The sequence below is a fragment of the Camellia sinensis genome, chromosome 3 (assembly GCF_055761805.1).
Source record: "Camellia sinensis isolate YWXY chromosome 3, ASM5576180v1, whole genome shotgun sequence".
Lineage (NCBI taxonomy): Eukaryota > Viridiplantae > Streptophyta > Magnoliopsida > Ericales > Theaceae > Camellia > Camellia sinensis.
The window spans coordinates 198250827-198258486 of NC_138963.1; the positions used below are offsets into that span (position 1 = coordinate 198250827).

At 33.8% G+C, this 7660-nt stretch overlaps 1 pseudogene across 1 annotated transcript; it reads right to left on the bottom strand.

The window, feature by feature from the left end:
• Window positions 1–897: 897 nt before the first annotated feature.
• On the bottom strand, window positions 898–3907 carry LOC114287861 (uncharacterized; annotated as a pseudogene). Its single transcript, XR_014365086.1, has 9 exons — window positions 3752–3907; window positions 3398–3524; window positions 2990–3061; window positions 2746–2889; window positions 2571–2651; window positions 2386–2457; window positions 2198–2270; window positions 1394–1465; window positions 898–1309 (listed from the first exon to the last, which is right to left on the bottom strand). The product of XR_014365086.1 is annotated as an uncharacterized LOC114287861 (transcript).
• Window positions 3908–7660: the final 3753 nt, after the last annotated feature.

Sequence of the window (7660 nt, forward strand, 5' to 3'; positions counted from 1 at the left end):
AATCTTTCATGAAAATAATCATGAAAGTTTTGTGACCCTTGAATTACACTTTAGAATAAAACACCACACACTAATCAAGGTAATCTAAAAATTATAAATTTTTCATGATCATTTTTATGAAAAAATTTTCATGATCCCTAACTTTTCTCTAATCACAATTGACTAATTTTAATCTAGTACACTATAAGAAATAACACTTTTGGCAACAAAAAAATTGGTCGCTAAAAGTCTATTTTTGGTCGGCAAAAGTTATCCGCGACCAAATTTTTTGGTCGCTACTTTGGTCGCCAATTGAGGGTCGGCAAAAGTAATTCGCGACCAAAATTTTGGTTGGTCGGCAAAAGTCGGATTTGCCGACTAAATTTTTGGTCGCGAAATATATCATTACCGCGACTAATTCATTTAGTCGGTAAAACACTTTGGTCGCGAAAAGTGATATTTTCCCGACCAAAAAGTTTGGTTGCCAATTATCACATTCAACGACCAAAAAGTTTGGTCGCCAATTGTGACATTCCGCGACCAAAAATTTTGGTCGCCAATCGTGACATTCCGGGACCAAAAATTTGGTCGCCAATTGTGACATTCCACGACCAAAAAAAGTTTTGGTCGCCATTTGTTACTTTTCGCGACCAAAACTTTTGGTCGGCAAAAGTGAGTTTCCACGACCAAGAGCTATTTTGGTCAGCAATAGATGTATTTTTTGCGACCAAAACTCTTGGTCGGCAATTGTCATTTTTTGCGAAAAAAAATTATTTATTTGTCGCGACTAATAAATTGGTCGCCAAAGCAGGAAAACAATACACTTGTAATTCCTAATAATTTATTCAATCCATAATAAACCTATAATTTTAAAGCATCACTCAAATTAACTGAATCATTAACATTCGACACAATACATAATTCATTAACATTCGATTTATTAAATTTCTGTCAAACAACCAGACATTGTTCCAGTTCAAACTAAAACAACCAGACATCCCCAGCTGGTGTTCCACCAGACATTGTTCACACAAAATAATGACAACCAAAGAATCCAACAACACCTTTCTAAACTGTCAAACAACCTACTTCCAAAATTTCTTAAATTTCCCAAAACACTAGTGTACATTATATACATCCTATTTATAGAACTACATTCCAATTCAAACTGAAACACCCTAGTTTTAGCAAGAACAAAAAGAAACAATTCTACGAGTAAATAATATGTGGAAGCTTTGACTAAAACAAGAACTCTGTGTCAGAAACTTCGAGGACATTGTGGACGCCAATAGGGTTCACACCTGGCTGGAAAGCATTTCCTTCAATATACCTGTGACAACATTTAATCAATTAGCATTTGACCTAGTGTTGGGTAATTGTAATTTGCTTGTAGTGATTGAAGACAGAAACTCACATTTCTTTCAAGAAAGTGTGCTTATAGAATGCATTTGGGATTCTCCCAGTAAATTGATTATGATCCAGGTACCTGCAATGAAAGCAAGCTTAAGATGCTGTCCCATGCCTACCCAAAAAAAAAATGCTGTCCCAGATACACAAAAGCACAAAGATGCAAAAAAAGGGGAAAAACAAATTAAAGAAGGGAAAAAAAGGCATTAATTGTGATAAAAACAACAATTAAAAGCCATGAATCAAAGCCATAAGGGATGAGGAAATCTTCTCAATATTGAAGATTGGGTCACAGATGTCAAGGAACGAAACAAAGTGTATCGATGAAATAGGAATCCTAACTCAACCTTGGTTCCACTAACAAACTTGTCCTGCAAATCCAAATAACTTTTCAATATGCAATTGTAATATTGACCACTAGCAAAATTGCCCGTGCCTAAAGGTACTTCATCAGTAGGGAAATAACACCAACCGTTAGATTTATTCAATCTTAACCCCAAACTATAGCACACAACATTTTTCAAAAACTAATGTGTTTTATTATATAGAGTTGTCTTGTCCTTCTTGTCATGAAGACATGATATGTGACTATTTCAAACCATACAATCACATCAGCCAAATTGTGATCCAATGAATAGTATGCCCAGAAAGTGTAGCTAAAAAAGTCCAGACTTAAAATCCGAACTGCCAAATTTATGTGTATTGCTCTTAGAAAGAGGAAATTTCTCTAGATACATTGCAAAAATAGAACTTCTCATACATAACTGGATCACATTTGTAGAGTGGACAGAAAATTCAAAAATAAACTTACAAGGAAGTCAATCGGGGAATATGAGCAAGTCCAGATGGTATGATACCCAGACATTTTGTTGTATGATAAATGCCTGTTACAAACATAGCAGTCAATTTTTTAAGATGGTTTCAATTACAACAAAAAGAAATCCAGAAAGAAGATAGATAACAGTCTTAATACAGTTAAAAAGAAAATGAAATGCTTACAAGATTTCCAAATTAGTCAAGTTTGCTAGCTGAGCTGGGATTCCACCCGTAAGGTAGTTATTATTCAGATAACTGCATATCCGAATTACAAAGGATCAAAAATGGTTTTTATAAGAACTACGCCTCTGATAGCCTTAAACTGGAAAATATTATGTATTTCAAAATTCGCTGAAGCATAGACTTACAGGTTGCGAAGAGATGGAAAGCATCCCTCAATACGTATTAGTTGCCTAATAGTTCCCACCAAATGATTGTTACCAACATCACTATGAAAACATGGTTATCACAGAGAGATTATCTGCAATGAGATACAAATAGTAAAGCATACAAATACTGTAGGGAATAGAACATGAAATTTACAAATGTCGGAGTTGTTGCAGAGTGCCCAATTCTGGTGGAATTCGCCCAATAAAATGATTTTCATGTAGATAGAGGTAACGTAGCAGAGGAAGATTAGCTAATTCTTTGGGGATTTCTCCTTTGAAATTATTGAAACTCAAGTATCTGCAAAAGATTCATTATAACACATTAATAGTATATAGAATAAATAATATGAGAAAATTCCAACAAAACTAATACCCTCAAAGATGATGAAATTACTTACAGATGGGTTAGACTCTTTAGTTCACCTATTTCAGGAGGAATGACATCTTGCAACTTATTCCACCTCAAATTGCTGGAAAGAAATAAGAAACAAAAATACTGTAAGTAAACAGAAAATTAGAAAACAAAAAAGATCAGAGCAAGTGGGCTAGAGTTCTCAAAATTGGAGAAAATGTTTTCCACATGAAGTGGTTGGAAAAAAAAATTTCAATATAGACAACTTGTTAGTGTATTTGAATACAGACAACTTGTTAGTTAATAATAGGGTTTAAATTATACATCAGCAATTTCAATCCTCAAAGAATGTATTTGACTGGAGCAACTCGTTTGATCATCTGACATCATACACTCCATTCACACAGACACTGTTTTATAAAATAGGAAATATTTAAATTGCTCAGCCATTTACTTCATTCCACCCTAATGTGACATGCTCTCCTCCAGATAGTCCAGACCCTGAGAAATCAAGGGTGAAAACAGTAATGTTTGAAGGCAACAATATTATAGCCGCTTCACTGGCATCTGCCCTGCATCCACTGGTAAAATCAATACAGACAACTTGTTAGTAAAACAGATTTACAGAATGAATTTGTTAAAGCTAATTCAATTATCTACCAGCTTAATACTCATCCATACTATGACAGAAAACAAGTAAAGGACCTCTATTTTTAGAAAAATTATTAGACAGACCTTTGATATTCCATATACTATCCTTAATTTTTCTATAAGAACAATCTCTACTCATCTACATTTATTTTCTAACCTGTTTCCATGGCAATAGAATACACAAGGCAAAGCCTTTCCTTCTGGACGAACAATAGGCATGTAATGACTACATTGGAGAACATCTCCTCGACTGTTTGTAACCTGCAGAATGATAAAAGGCCAAAAGCTAGTGAGGAATTTGAAGAATTTGAAGATGAGGAATTTGAAGATGAGGAATTTGAAGATGAGGAACATGGTGCTTGGGAGAGAATAAAAAAATTGCAGCAAAATACCTTTGGATTTGTAGGATTGTCAAATTGTTGAAGCATGTAGGCATTTGGCGTGCTATTCAAAATTTCTTCAGCTTTCTGAACTGCTCCGTTCATCCCCTTAGCAGAATCAGTCAAAACAAGCTCAGCTCCAAAAGCTTTAAAAAGAACCCTTCTTTCTAGACTCATTGAGGCTGGCACTGTCAATATGAGCTTATATCCTTTTGAAGTAGCTATAAATGCAAGTCCAATGCCAGTGTTTCCACTAGTTGGCTCCACCAGAATGCTTTAGATAGAGGGGGGGCGGAGGAGATGGGGAAAAAGAAGAAAATTGTTGTATCAGAATGGTAAACAGGATATATTTTAATTAATTTATTTATTTTTTTGATAGACAGGATAAATGTTAATCTAAATTAAAGTGATTATCAACATATTGAGGACATAATGTGCCATACATATTTACAGGAAGCATTTTGAGCTAAGATGAAAAATAACACCATGATGTGTTAAATGCATTCATGCTGTGTTCTACTTCAGATCATTTGTTTACAACAAAAGATATATTATTATTAGGGTTAAAGGTACATTACAGTTGTTGATTTAAGTGTTTATGTGCTGATGGTGCATAAAAAAATTAGTTTCATGGACTCCAATTTTTGTTAAGGCGGCCTATCTATGGAAGGGTTGCCTTAATATACAAGGGCTGCTATTGTCCAAATACAGCAAAAACAAAAGGCAAAGCACATCAAGGTTGCACACATCCTTTATACAATACGAGGTAAGGGTTGTATTCATGGTTATGTTACCTTCCCTGGTGTTATAAGACTCCTCTGCTCAGCATCAGTTATCATACTGTGCCCAATCCTGAAACCAAAAAAGAATTGAATACTACAGCAGGGGAAACAGATCAGCAGAACAAAATAGTGGAAGATTGGACTGCCACAATAGTGGAAGAGTTTGGCAAGAAATATAAATAACACCAGTGGAATAGTTAATCAAGTGGACTAGCTTAGTAGAACACTAGCTTAGTGGACTGCCATAATATAAATAACACCAATATAAATAACACTAGCTTAGTGGACTGCCACAATAGTGGAAGAGTTTGGCAAGAGATTGGACTGCCGCAATAGTGGAACAGTTAATCAAGTGGACTAGCTTAGTTGACAATTTTTACATACTTCTAATTACAAGGTTAGGGAGTCAATTTATGCCAAAGACAAAGATTGATTATTTTTGCTCTATTATTTATAAATTATGATTGTTCAATTTAATATAATTATCTTCATAAATATAAATAATCACCTGCCAATTGAAAAAAAAAAACAAAAAAATCACCATCAAAGTTGCTACCCTATATGGAAAAATGCACACACTAGTGTAAAAGGAGAGATTGTGAAATGATCAACTTTTCATGATAGAAAATTTTGTAAAATAATCAACTGCTACATGACAACTGAATGAATAAATAGTGTTGAAAAGAATTCAGATCTTTGATATCCATAAGACACTAAGTAAAAATTTGGAATTTTAGAACTTGCTAACATCCTTACAGATAAACACTATATATTTGAACTAAAAACAAAATAAACAAACTAGATGATCCAAAAGATAAAGGAGCTACTCTACAATATTTGATTTATTGCTCAATAAATTTATTCCACAAGTCCATCCTTGCACACATGTATTCGACCCAACTTCACATTAAAAGTACATAAATCTTTTCGTTAAAACAAAACTCCTAATAAAAACAATTATAAAAAGAAGAGACCAATACCTAGCCACAAGCATCCATCCTGGGGCATTGAACCACCACCACTTCTCTCCCATTGTCTTTCTGTTTCTCAAAATAAATAAAAGAGTTACCAAAAATAACTGTGACAATAATTACAACCAAATATTAGGGCTAAGGCATAGATAATTACAACTATGGACATCAAGGCCAAGTCAATAAAGGCCACCCCCAAAGCCCAAGTAACTTAGACATTGGACTTGAAAGACAATAAATTTAAGATATAATCATACAAGGCTTAGAACCAAGGGTAAGTCTAAGGAAACCAAAGCCACCCCTAGGCCAAGGCAATCCAAGGCCATCACTAGGTCGAGGCAAACTACAGCCACCCTAAGGTGAAGGCAACCAAGGCCAAAGGCAAAGGCAAAGGAAAGACAATGAGAAAAGGGTATCAATAGCTATTATTATGTTTTGAATGATATTTTATGATATCCACACACAAAGGGTCATAATCTATCCAAGTTTAGTAAAAAGGGAATTTCTCCCTTGATGTTATGTCAAAAATGGCACACCTTATTTCAAAATAAAGATAACACATAAGATGATTTTGCTCAACTATTTTAAAGTTGATCTTGCTTCTAATGTCCATTATCAAACCAAAAACTATCTTAAATATTTTGTTGAGTAAAGATATTTTCAAGAAAATTTCAATAAATGTTTTCTAGAATGATGCATCAAAATTGGCTATCATGTCATTTGTTTTCCACTGTTTCACACAATAAAAATAATTCCAAATTGTGTTACTTTATTTTTTATGCAACCCCAACCACCAAATAGATTTCATTGTCATCTTTCTTTCCTTAATTATGTATAACTTCAATTTAAACACACTATTAATCAAAGAAACATAAATTTTGATAGAGGGGTGGAGAGTGAATTTGCAAAAATTTGACACAGAAGATATATACTTTTGTTTAAAAAGAAACATGCATGAAAAATATTCATGTAGTTCAATCATATTCTCTCTTTTTTGCTGTAATAATGGTTACCTCATCCTCACATAAACACATGTGAAAGTTAAAGGGAACCTTGGAGCTTGAGGAGCTGTTAAACAGATGGAGAAACCATAATTATTCATAAGAGTTCAAATCCAATGAAGGAAACACAAGGTAAAACCACCTAAAATTTCATTAAAAAAGCAAATTGAATTATCTTCTATCTACTTCTCTTCCTAACATGTTTTGAGGTTGGTTGGAATCCTCCTCTTTCTAGTTCTTTGCTAACTTGTTCTTTTCAAGGCCCAATACATACACATATACAACTATAATTATAGAACTGGTTCAATTAGCAATTTAGATAAACTAAATACAAACAAATAATCTTCTTTATATGGACCAGTCAGCTGGAGATGAGCTTGAACATAACTGGACAAACTTCAGAGTTCCAAAACAGGACCTAGAATAGGAATATCAATGTAAAATGTAAAGTTAACACACATTCATAGTGCAACGAACAATCACTAGCATGTCAACTTTTACTACTTTTATCTGGCTTATGTGCTCTTCCCCGTGGAGAGCAGGCTAGTCAAGCAAGGACATCAGATGTTGAATACATCCTTCTAAACAGCAAAGCAAATATAAAACACCAGCATATGAGCATTATAAAGGGGAAATTTCAAGGTGCAACAAATCCTTAGTCTAAACAGGTTCACTGTAGTTGCTCGTGATGATGACATCAATCTCTATGAGATACTCAATTACATATGCCTTTATATTAAATTGACAATCAAACACGAAACAAAGTGAGACCAACAATGTCAAAATTTTACACATAGAAAAAATGACACTGAACAATCGAGCGCTATTGCTGCAATACAAAGCATATATATATATATATATATATATATATATATATACATAAACCCTAAAACCATCGTAAAACCCCAAATCAATGACACTGAACAACACAG